The following is a 13,982-nucleotide window of genomic DNA, read 5'->3' as shown; positions in this document are numbered from 1 at the left end:
GTACCTCCATTTCCTTACCTCTTCAACATTCTCAAAAAAGTTGTCCTAAAGATTAAATAAGGTGCTGTATGAGAGCTCCCAGGCCCAGGGCCTGATATATCATCAGAAATGTCAGCTATTGTCTTCACTAGTAGTATTAATGTGGTTACTATTACTACTTAATTCTAGTCATTGTTTCTTTTTAAGCATTTTTTTAGTAAGAGAAAATCTCTCCTTTTCTTTACAATTATATATATTGTATAAATATATACACTTATATATAAATAAAGCTGGCCATTTGAAGGTTTTTGCATGTAACTATTCTCCCTGTTTAAGTACAATAGGCCTAATATGCTTTATAGTTTCTTATTTCTCAATCTAATACAACCTTAATATTTATTGTTTTCCTACCATGTTAAAGGCTCAGAAGTAGTGATTTGAGGGAGTATGATGATGAAACAAACCACAATTACTCTGTTGAGGGACCATCAAATCTAGTGGAAAAGCTCAAATGTCCTCAAATAACTACATTAGAAAACAGAACGTGATGTGTGTGTGTGTGTGTGTGTGTGTGTGTGTGTGTGTGTAGTTTCTCTGATAAGCATGTATATATATATATGCTTAACTGCAAAGTGCTGGAGACATACATAGTTGACAAATAAATATTAAGTTAGCCCTTTCTGTTTGAAAATAATTGAATCTTGTTATGGGTTGAATTATGTCCAACCAAAGAGATCTGTTTAAGTCCAAACCTGCGGTGCCTCAGAGTGTGATCTACTTTGGAAATAGAGTCTTTTGAAAGACTCTTACCCTTACAGAGGTAATCAAGTTAAAATGAGGACATTCAGGTGGACCCTAATCCAGTGTTTCTAGTTTTCTTACAGAAGGAAAAATCTGGACACAAAGGCAGCATGCACAGAAGGAAAACAATGTGAAGATGCAGGGAAAAGATGGCATGTAACACGAGTGATGCTTCTATAAGCCAAGGATTGCTGGCAAACACCAGAAGCTGGAAGAGGCAAGAAATGATTATCCTCTATCACCATCAGAGAGAGCACGGCCCTGCTGACACTTTGATTTCAGACTTCCAGCCTCCAGACCTGTGAGACAATCAATTGCTATTGTTTTAATCACCCAGTTTTTGGTACTTTGTTATGGGAGCCCTGGGAAACATACAAGTTCTAAACCCTAACTGATCCTACAGGAATTGAAAAACACCAATCACCAGTCAGTCACCTGAACATTAACCAAATTCTAATTGTATTTAAAGCTATCCAATGTTAAAGCTGAGTGAGGAATTTGATTTGTCGGAGTAAAAAAACTGTACAAGACCTTTTAATTTTTAGATATGGCATTTAAAAATTCTACTAGCTATTAATATCTCCATCAGAAATAAAAATATCTACTGCTTACCTACTTTTGTTTCCCCACCCCATCGAGTTTTCATATTTGAGTGCTGTACAGATGGTACACTTTGCAAATTTTCAGTTAACCCATAAAATAGCATAAACATTACATTCAAATGGGCAAATGCTTACCTCAACTAACTCAAGTGTGTTGTTACTACCAAATAAGATAATGAACATTAAACTGTTTAGCAACATTTAATAAAGCACTAGGAAAATATATAAGGTACTATGATTACTGAGCTATTTAGCATGCAAAGAATTTAAAAGTCTTTAAAAATAATTTTAGGTCTGTAATAAAATATTTACTTTAAACGTCAACTACATCTTGATAAAATAAATACCAAAATGGTATTTTACTTGAAAAGGAAAATCATTCACTAAGGCTTACTTGCGTGACTATCTTTAAGCTGATCTATTTTTCACTAATGAAACTTGTTATTACTTAGAGAAAGGATTTGACTTGAAAAAAAAAAGATAAAAAATGTGGAAAGCCTAAAACTCTTAGAGACAAAAGGATGCAAATGTAACTCAAAAATCACTGCAATTCCTAGAGAAAGCTTTTTCTGTGACTTACCTGTGGTTTGAATTAATCACATCTCAAAAACCTCAGGAATATCAACAGGAAATATTTAGAAAGGCAAAAATCAAGGATTTTGTTTGTTTCTCTGATAAGCAAGAGTTGGAAGCCTGCACTCAGCTTTCTGGATTATTTACTCCAATCTGATTCAATAGGTATAATATATCTATATTCTCCTCTAGGTTAGACACTTGAGGGGAATCTCTTGTAAAACTTGGCATTCTCTTTCTCATTAACTAGGCCAGCCAGAAAGATCTGGAAAAAAATTTTGAATAAAAATCTAGTTACCTTGCAGTCAGTGGCAGAGACCTTGAATGCTGGACTCTTGGAACACTGAAATTTATTTGTTCTGCCTACTTTATGTCCTTTCTATATATTTCTCAACTCCCTGCCTTTATCTTGTCGTGATAGAGTCCTTCCAACAAATCCAATGGTGTCCCTAGCTTCTTTTGTGAATAATTCTGAAATCATGCAGTTTAGCCATCACTGATCATTGACTGTACATTCCACCATTTTGTATATGCTCTTTTTCTTTTTCAAATTCTCTAAGAAAATCTAAAGTACTAATCACCTTTCTTCTGATTATAGAGCTCCCTGAGAGCTAATGGCCCCTTCTCACCATTTACTTAGATTCCTGGCCAAAGAGGTGAAGTTGACATATTTTTGAAGCCACTTGGTCAATTTTAGACACTAACGTAAAGCATTACTAGAAATCATAAAGTAAATGGTGAACAAGAAAGGATCAGTTTGTCTAAAAATATTTTCTTCCAAAACTTGTTTCTTCCTATGTTTATTTCTTTGAAAAAGATTCATCATTTAATGGCTAAGACTAGGAAACCTGTAAATTTTCTAGTGACTTTTGATGATATATGATGTACATAAATTAGCAGGGGAAAGGAAAAGTAGTATGTTAGAAAAGAAAACAAGAAAAGGATTGAAGGCAAAGTTTTATTAATAATATATTGCTGACAAAGGAAAGAGAAGGGAGTAATTTTGATCTGAATCTCTGGAAAAGTGTTTGAAGAATTTGTTTCACCACTACTGTGGTCTGAGTCCAAAACATTCTAAGATATTGCAACATCTGGCCTGATCTAAGCCATGTGAACACTTAATGTAGTAGGGAAAAACATTATTTGTGTATGCAATTTACATGCCATTTTAATCTTTGAATAATGTTTACTTAAATATACAGTTTTTTTTTCTTTTTTGAGACCTTGGCTTACCACAGACTAAATGTATAGAAGTATGTGCTAATGTGGTGTTCCCACAGACATATTCCACAACTTCCAAGAAGTATTATGTATTTGATTCTTCAAATACTGTTATACATTGGGTAGCACTCAAACACTCATTGTAGGTCAGCCGTGGTGGCTCACACCTGTAATCCCAGCACTTTGAGATTAGGAGTTTGAAACCAGTCTAGCCAACATGGTGAAACCCCATCTCTACTTAAAAAAAACAAAAACAAAACAACAACAACAAAAAATTCAGGTGTGGTGGTACACACCTGTAATCCCAGCTACTCTGGTGGGTGAAGCAAAATAATCGCTTGAACCCAGGAGGCAGAGGTTGACATGAGCCGAGATCGCGCCACTGCACTCCAGCCTTAGCGGCAAAGTGAGACTCCATCAAAAAAACCCCCAAGAAACAAAAAAACCCTCTAACTGTAGTTTGTTAAAGAATAAAAACAATAACAGCCAGCAACCTAAGAAAAAGTAATTTAGAACACCAAACTTAATTTAGGTTTCTTTAGAGGAAAGTAATTGCTAAATTGGCATCATCTACAATTCCTGAACAAAAGAACCCCAGTATTTTGTGTAAATCTCCAAAACATATCTGAGATTAAGGTGCATAACAAATAGTATTTCTCATATTTGCAATGCATTAAAGTTACTGTTTCATGGATTAAGTGAATAATTTACAAGTAATTACCTATTGCATAAAACAACTTGCTAGCCATTAGTCTATGTGCTTGATAAATCATATTTATTAATGCTGTAATAATTCCAGAAAGTGAATACTATATTATCTCTGATTTCATTTATACAAAAATAGGACATTAGCTATCAGCCCATTCAAACAATAGCGACCACTCTTGTTTTGAAAAAAGAAGAAAAACAAGAATAATTGGTGTCAAGTCTTACCTAAAGTATCACAGCCAATGGAAACCTTGGTAGCATTTATCTTATCCAGATATTTAGAGATTGTAGAAAGCTAAGAGAAAGTGTTTCAACATGGTCAAATATTAAAAGGGACAATATTAGGTATTAGTTTAAAGTGAGAAAGAATCAGAGTACAGCAGAACAGGTCAAAACATGAAAGTTTGCCTGCCAATCATAAATGAACAACAAATAGAGGAAATGGGCTTTTTTTCTTTTATAACATTTAAAGATACAGCTATCTTTTAGGAGAGCTTTCATGAAGTGTTCCACTTCTTGACCACTCATAGTCCTTTTTATCTCATATAGTCTCTGATTCTATAATGACTACTGCTACAAATAATATTAGTAGAGAGATAAGAAATAGGGGAAAAGAAGGCAAATCACCTCAAACAGTGATAACAGAGGGTAGAATTAAGTCATTGTTATATATGGCAGTTCTGCCTTTCAAGACATCACTTTTGTAAAGCTCCTAAGAGAAAAGGGGATTTTAAAAAATGTTTCATATTAATTAAATTCCATATTGTATCAACCCATCACCCAGTGTATTATGATCATATTACGGGAAACAATTTGTCATTCAAAAACTTGCTAACAATCTCAGTAGTGAGGGTCTCTTAGAAACAGATCTCGGGAAGGTGAATACCAACAGGTATGTGTTGCTTGGGAACAAAAGATTTTTTCATTTTCCTCCACCAGTCTGAATAGCCAGTTGATTTATTTATTTGGGAACAAAAGCACAACATTCAATATCTTATGAAAGGCACCTACATGAAACCCTTTAAAAATGCATGATTTCTTGGTATCATTTGAAAGATGTGTTCAAATACAAAGCTAGTGTATAAAATCAGTTATTTGATCAATTCATACTAGTAGTTAGCTCTGAAAATTCAGTGTAATACTAGGAGGCTGAAAGAATGGGGAAAATGTGCTGAGCAAAAAATCCCATCTTTGGTGGTGGGGGCAGGAGAAGAAACCATATGTGAATGCTCAAGGGCAGAAAAAAGAGTATGTTACAAAGGTTATGAAAATATGTGACAATGTATCTGAACAAGCGATCTGTATACCATGTTCACCCAGATAAATAACAGTTATTACTTTACTAATAAGTGATATCCTAATACACAGAATTCACTGGGATCATTTTGAAGCTTACAAAAGTAGAGATACTGGTCAACTTGTATCTGAGGGTAAAACGCAGTTACCACATAAAACTAGGAACCCTTTAATGCTTGTGTCTATGTTATTTTCCATATATATATATAAAATTGTATTATATGACTGTGTTGGCTTAGAAAGATATATTACCATAGACTTTTTATTAACCTAAAATTTCATTTTTTTCTTCTGATTTTAAAATAAATTGAAATATGTTTGTGAGCTATAGGCACTGTGCCTAATGGAGAAGTCAGTTCTGCTTGTCTTTATTTACTACAAGTGTGACCTTTGACAACATACCTAAATCTCTAAGCTTTGTCAGCTATAAAATGGGAAAGTAGTAATGGTGCCTGTTTCATGAGGCTTTTGTGAGAACGGAACCACACAATCCATCTAGGAAAGTGAAGGTATACAGGGTGGGGCAGGGATGAGAACCGATGAGGGTAGAGAAAGGTGAGAAGGGAAATTGTTAGACAGGGCTTGGGAAACGAGAACAGAGTAGTATCAAGGGGACTGAAATTTCTAAGCACAGTAAGCTTTGTCTTTTAATGAAATAGGTCTCACCCATTTACATGCTATTGTTTTTCAAACATAATTTCTATTGTGTTAAGTAAAACACAATTTAAACAAGTCATTGACTTCACACTTTGTGTCATAGTGCATTTTCTCAAACAAACCTAATTATTCCTAACAGGAGATTTTTAAAAATTGATAGTAAAAGGAGGTAATCATTGGTATGAATGGGATAATTTGAAGGATTGCAGAGTCAGAAGTTTGAAAACGAAAATGTAGAACTCAAAGAGACAATTTCTTAATGGAAGCCCCAACACTTTGCAGCTGATGGAACTAAATCTCAGGGAGGCTGCATGATGTCACGAATTAGGATTATAATCCAAATCTCCTGATTCTTCCTCATGGGGTTTTGTATCACTCCATACCAAAGGTATGAGAGTTCTGGAGATGATGATTTGCAAAATGACAGTCACTGTAGATTTGCGAGATTTTGGTAGAACAAAACAGGAACTTCTTATTAATTCAAAAATATTTATTGCACCTCTAATGTTCTTGTTAATGTTCATGCAGTATAGAAAAAGAAAGGCACATTATAACTTTAGAGGTTCTAATTTAGACAGCAGGATACACATTCAGTACATAATTAAACTGCCACTTGTATCATTGTAACCAAGAGAAGTTCTAACATGGTAAAAGGCACAGTGTGCCAGGTAAGTGGGAAATGGGAACACATAATGTGGTCCACACATTCAGGAAATGCTTCCTTGAGAAAGACATGAGTAGACTAAAACCTGAAGATTGAGCCCAAGCAAAGAAGGTAAGAGAGGATATTCCAGGTGCATGAAAATGGCTAGGCACTCAGGTTGTTCCAGGAGCAGAAGGAAAGTCTTCTGCTGGGGTCTTGTGAGTGAAGAGGCCTGTGGGGAGTGGGAGGAGGCGGGAGATGAACCTGGAGCACAGATGAGGCCCGTTCATTCAAGCAAGTGTAGAATATAAGGATTATGTGGTTTATTCAAAAAGCAATGGTCTGCAAATGAGTACTGAACACAATCTCTAAATAGACCAGATGAGAAACGACAGTAGTTTGAGGTAGTTTGGTGGCAGCAGGGGAGATAGAGAGATATAAGGAATTAAAATATTGTCTAGAGGTAGAATATACAGGACTTGTTTTCTAACTGAAAAAGGTGAGAGTGTGAAGGAGGTACTAAAGGTGATTCTAGCTGTCTGATAAGAACAACTTGTGGGCCAGGCTACCTTTTCTACGATGGTTTATGCGGTTGTAGCAATGAGAATCATGTTTCTTTACTTGTATATGTCTTTCTTCTAGTTCATCCTACAAAATTAGTTTAATAGGTTAGAAAATTCAAGCAAGCCTAATATAGAATCTAGAAAAAAAGGATATAATCAGATAGTTTAATAGTTTATCACAACACTGGCTTATATTTACTGGGTATCTCATGTGTCAGACCCTTTTCTAAGATTTTTATATGAACATTATATTCATACTTCCTCATTTAAATTATTAATCTATCTGAAGTAGATACTACTTTTATTCTTAATTTACAGAAGAGGAACTAAAGCACGTAGAACTCAAGTAATTTAAACAGCATGGAAATGATAGAGTGAGATGTGAGGCACTTTATCTTACCTATTATGCTAGATGGCCTCTTAAAAAATCTCTCTGGTTTAATATTACATAAAAGAAGGTGAGTGGGTGGGTCACCTGAGGTCAGGAGTTTGAGACCAGCCTGGCCAATATGGTGAAATCCCATGTCTATTAAAAAAAAAAAAAAAAAAAAAAAAAAAAAAAAGACAAAAACTAGCTGGATGTGGTGGCCCATGCCTGTAATCCCAGCTACTTGGTAGGCTGAGGCAGGACAATCGCTTGAACCTGGGAGGTGGAGGTTGCAGTGAGCCGAGACTGTGCCATTGCATGCCAGCCTGGGTGAAAGAGCGACACTTTGTCTCAAAAAAAAAAAAAAAAAGTGTAACCCTCCTGTGGTTTGGAAACCCTTGGAAACCCTCCTGTGGCTAAACCCAACATATTAACAGGCTGGATAGAAATTTGGGCCTGAAAGCCTGGATAACATTAAATAGTGTTAGTGTTCCATTGTTCTCCTGGGAACCAAGAAACGCTGTGCTGGGTCCCTGGATAGGGTTGGAAATGGAGAGATCTGTATTACTGGTTCAAGTCTTAATAATGAATCTAACCAAGGTGAGTACTTAGAAATGTTTTTTGATAACTGATTTATTGTTTAAGAGCATTCAGATGAAACAAGTTCATGACAGAAATTCTTAGACATAGGATCCAGAATGTACTTGCCTTCCCAGGAAGAAAGAAGATAAATTATTATTATTTGTCAAAATTGTGTGAAATCATTAAACCTGCTAAAGGTTGAAAAGCAGAGACCTATGATCTCTGCTTCTGTTGGAGATAACATGATCCATTAGCTTGCTTAGAAGAATAGTGATGTCTTACGGTACTGAACTGTTCAGTTTTATTACCACATGAATTCCACATAATCAGTTCTTAGGATAGCACTTTGCCATAATACATTTCATAGTTCATGGACAAAAATGACCCTTCAACCCAGGTAAATAACAGTATATGACATATAGGTGTTATCTAATTCTGAGTCAAGCTTTAGGTACTTGAGGAAGGTAAATTTTTAGTAGAGAATATAACTTATGAGTCAGATTTTTTAAAAGTCAAGAGAAACGTCTGCCTACAATATCTCACATTGTTCTCACATTTTGTGTAAAAGTTAAAATGAACAGAATGCTGATAGAGGAATGCACTTGTGTTCAGTGGTGAATCATCTCTTGTTAACTGCTTTTAATGCAATAGCTCAACAATCATCAGGTACAAAGCACACTGTAAACAAACCCTACTTTCAACTTACATTTTTTAGCTAAACTTGGAGATTATGGATAAATGTATCTGACATGGGACAGCACATTTTAGTGAATGCTGATAAAAATCCTGGCGAGACCTTACTTTTCATAGAAATTTGTCTCTGAAGGACATAACCTTTTCTGTCATGATTGTAACTCTCACTGCAAAACGAGAAAATTAAATCACTTGGGAATGCTAGAAAAGACAGAAAACTTTAAACCAAATGCCACTCATAACACTAGAAAGCAAAGTAAATGATGTGTTGGCTTTGATACAAGAAAACATCTATGACATTATCTATCATTAAGTCGAAAAATCTGTCAGGTACGTTTTCCTTCCAATGATGGTTTTTTAACTAAGTCTGGAATTGAGCTGTTTAAATAATAATTGACATATATATGAATTTAAACAAACTTCTCAGCTCATCTATATAACTTAGACCAAAAAGACCTTCAGAGTTCTGGATCCCTTAACTGTTTTCAGGATGACTAGATAATCCTGCTATTCCCTTTTACAACATCCTAACTTTCTAACCTACCTCTATTTCCCCTGGTCAATTGTCTCCAGTCGACACAGTTAACTCAGGGGTTTCCTTGATTAGTGGCCAGTTAGCGATGGCCTTTCTAAAGGTAAAAGTTAGTATACATATGTAACAAACCTGCACATTGTGCACATGCACCCTAGAACATAAAGTATAATTTAAAAAAATGTTAGTATAAGGGTAGAAGAACAAAATGGATGTTATAGAAAAAAAATACGAAAAAAATCACGTTTTCAAGTGCCAATGTCATTTTGTGCACACTATATAGAAAAAAAAAATCATGCTTCAAATTTAACTATAGCCAAAATTATATATTAGAATTTTAGCAACAAGTTGTCTTGCAGATATTTTCCTATAGGAATATAAAACTCAATTTTTCCCTTCATTTATGAAACACCAAAAATTACTTTCATGTGTATTTATGTCTTCTCTGATCACGGGTTCTATTACTAAAATGACATGAAAAAGAGATATGATTCAGATCTATCAAAGCTGATGGCTCAGCCAAATTAATCTATAATCAGAACAAGACAGGGTATGACAAATTTTAGACTTTTACTTTAAAAACTTTGTTGGAAACATTGAGTGTTAACAGGCTAACTTTGTAAAATTTGAAACATTTACACAAAAAGGTATGGGGGTGTATATGTGCACTTTTTAAAAATACCAGACGGCAGATGATGTTTGAGCCCATAGGAAATCCTTGGTTTTTTTTGTTTTTTTTTTTTTTTTGAGTAATAAATACCTTATGATATGCCCACTTAAAATGAATCTGCTAGCATATAGTACAAAGTGAAAATAATTTTGTCTCAAAAATATCTAATTTTTGCTTAGCAAATTTTAGATTGTAATTATAATCATGCCCTCCATCTTGAGATTAAAAATACACAAAACATTGTTTTCAAAGTATAGTTTTTCTGGTAAAAGTTTGTGATATCAGGAAATGACATCTTTCACTTTGCAATTAACTTTTGCACAATCACAAAAACAGTCATTATCTAAGAGTAGTTCAGGGTTTTAAAGTTTTCCCAGGGGCTTCTCTTAGCTCTGATTTTTTTTTTTTTTTTTTGAGACGAAGTCTCGCTCTGTCGCCTAGGCTGGAGTGCAGTGGCGAGATCTCGGCTCACTGCAAGCTCCACCTCCCAGGTTCATGTCATTCTCCTGCCTCAGCCTCTGGAGTAGCTGGGACTACAGGCGCCCGCCACCACTGCCGGCTAATTTTTTGTATTTTTAGTAGAGATGGGGTTTCACCGTGTTAGCTAGGATGGTCTCGATCTCCTGACCTCGTGATCCGACCGCCTCGGCCTCCCAAAGTACTGGGATTACAGGTGTGAGCTACCGCGCCCGGCCTGATATTTAAGTCATACTCCTTTGAAGTACCTAACATTTCAGTTGGTCAATTTTTCTTTAGGAAGATAGCTTTTACTTTTGGTCACTGCTGTAACTGCCAGATATTCCCATGTTAATCAATGGCTTTCTAAGTTATTAGAACAGTTCTCCAATGTCACTCTCATCTACTTCATGAAATCCGTGACTTTTCACAAGATTTGCAATGTCACTTTGCAATGTCATTGCTCTGTTTTCATACAGCAGTGACAAATTTCAAAACTAAAATTAGCAAGAGATCTAGAAGTGTTCAGGCAATAAATGGTACTGTTCTATAAGACTATATGATTGAATGGAGATAGATTTTACACGTTTTCATTTATTTATAAACTTATTCATATTATGACGGATTTTGAGACTAACTCAGGGGACAGCCAATTTAAAGTGCCCAGTAGTAAATATTTCAGGTCTCTGTTGCTACTATTGAACACAGTCATTGTATCATGAAAGCAGCCATAGACAGTATATGAAAGAGTGAACATGGCTGTGATCAAATAAAACTTTATTTACAAATCCAGATGCTGGGCTCGATTTGGCCCAAAGGCTCTAGTTTTCTGATACCTTGTCTAATTCAATAAATACTAAGATTATGAGAATCCCCTCCATAAGAAATTATTTTTTCCCAGAAAATAATGCATAAAAGCTTCATTGATAATATCCCCCAGAGCTACATACTTATGAAACCGCATATTATTTGTATGCATTTATAAAAGTGACTGCTTTAAAGACTATTAGAAATTTACTTGATTCTTTTATTTCTGTTATTATATTACCTTAAAGTGTATTGAAACATTTACTTTAACAAAAATCTGAAAATTTATCTTTCTCCTGGGTTTGCAAGTTTTTGACCCTCCCATTGACACTATTACAGATTATGAACCCAGGTAACCCAGTCAGAATGATATGGATAAGAAAACTGGGATTCATGCCTGTAATCCCAGCACTTTGGGAGGCTGAGTTGGGTGGATCACTTTAGCTCAGGAGTTCAAAACCAGCCTGGGCAACATGGTGAAACTCCGCCCCTATGAAAAAGTACAAAAATGAGCTGGGAATTGTAGCACATGCCTGCAGTCTCAGCTACTCAGGAGGTTGAGGTAGGAGGATCAGCTGAGCCCATAAGGCGGAGGTTACAGTGAGCCAAGATTATACCACTGTACTCCAGTCTCCAGCCTGTGTGACAGGTGAATCCCTGTCTCAAAAACAAAACCAAAAAAAAAAAAAAGGAAATTATTTCCTATTATCAAATATTAGTATAATTCAGTAAGAAAATGCTGATTTTTTTCTTTATACAAATTTTAATTAAAAAAAACAGAAATGATTATTTGTTTTAAAGAATGCATAAAACTTATATAGCACTTATAATGTTCTAGGTTATGCTTTAAGAGAGTAGTATAGATATATAATATGTAAATATAGATTATAACCATCTACATGTATCTATGTATGTCTACATTCATATAAACATATATACATATATTTTTGTATAAACTTTTTAATTCTCACAACAGCTTCATAAAGAAAATATTGTCATACATACTTTATAGCTGTGAAAACTGAGTCACTGAGCATTGACTTATTTTGAGTCACAGAGCTATTAACTGGCAGATCTGTAATTGGAACCATGGTGGTCCAGCTTCAGAATCCATGCCATTTCTACTCTTTTTTACAACTTTGTTGATGAAGCACTCAGTTTCCTTCCTGAACTCTAATTTCATTTAAAATGTTATTTTCAAAGGCAATACTTAAAATTTGCCTAAATTAAATCATAGTTTTTGAAAGTTCATATGAAAGTCCTTCATATATATTAAAAGTTATGATGACAAAAATCTCGTTCTGGAAGGGGTCTATTGTTTATATGTCTATCTTCTACATAGGACAATCAGATTCTTTTTGATTTATCCCATTTTTTAGAAGAGCTCCTCAACAGTTTTTTTAAAATTAAAATGACTTGAATAAATCAGTCAGTCATCAGAACCAAATGCGAATCTATTATTCCCTTGCACGTGGCTTTATCAGAAAGGTACAAATCATGAGAACAAGAATATGTGTAACGTCTTTTTCAAATAAATGGCAATAAATGTTCTAGAGCCAAAATAAATTTCAGATCTGTCATCTCTGACTCCTTTCAGTTAAACTGGTAAATTTGCATAAGCAAAACAACCCTCCCCTCTGTTTTCCAATTAATAGAGTCTTAACATGTTTGGAAAATATCTGGTTGAATTTACTAAAACAGCCAATTATAAACCAGGTGTTTCAATTGTATAAATAAACATGTGGACTGCATTAATTATGGCATGTCTTTATCTCAGCTCCAAACCATCCCACTAAAAATGGAAGAGCATTGTATATTTCTCCAACTTACATCTAGATTGTGTTTTAATATCTCATTACATTTTTAAAGGATGGAATGAAGATCTCTAAGGCATGCAGAGATCCTTGGTAATTATAAATACAAGATGGTATTAATAATAAACTTTTATTTCCATTCATTTTTTTCTCATTAATTCATTCTTTTAAATTTTGTATATTGCAATGGGATTTTTTTTTTCTTCCCCTGTTACAGATGTTTGGATTCTCTAATCCCCCAAGGTATCAGAGGCCTGCATATTCCATCTGCAGTGATAAGCATATCTGGTGATTAGAATTTCATACAAAGCAAAATACTAATACATCATTAAGCCTACAAAATATTTAGTCCTCCATATGTTGTTTGTGCTTCCAATTTCTCAAATGTTTTGCTATAAAATACAATTCAGAATAAAAAATAGATAAAAAGTAAAGAATATTTCTATTTTTAACTTTTTTAATTCTGTTTTTATAAGGCATACTATTCAGTGCTCCTCACTCCCTTGACACAACTCTCAACACGCAGTTTATGAGGTTTACAGAAGATACTGTTTTAAATAATACATTTGGTATTAAATTGAGCTTAATGTAAAATGGGTAGGAAAACTCATTAGAAGCTTCCTGTTTGGGCATTAATTGCCAGTCATCTTGCACAAAGTAAACTGTATTTTCCAAAGTCTGTGCAATGGAGTAAAGATCCTGTTTTTGCTATAGAGTTCAAATGCAACTTAAGGTTGAAATATATCATTTAAAAATAAATCCATTACGTAAAACCTATGAATACTTTATTTCACATAAGACAAAGCAGCCCAAAGGTGAAGCCCAAAATGAGAAGTTTCAACAGAAAAGAGCAAAAGTTAAAAAGAATTTTTTTTTCTCAGTATCCCAGTATTTGCTTTCTACCTTGGCAACAGTGCTAAACAAGCAATAGGAGGAAAATTGCATCAACTGTGTGAAATAGGACTGCAAAAATCAACTCTCAGATTTGGACTATCTGCTAATTAATAGCAGGTAATGC

The sequence above is a fragment of the Papio anubis genome, chromosome 5 (assembly GCF_008728515.1).
Source record: "Papio anubis isolate 15944 chromosome 5, Panubis1.0, whole genome shotgun sequence".
Taxonomy (NCBI): Eukaryota; Metazoa; Chordata; class Mammalia; order Primates; family Cercopithecidae; genus Papio; species Papio anubis.
Note: the sequence above shows the minus strand (reverse complement) of the source record.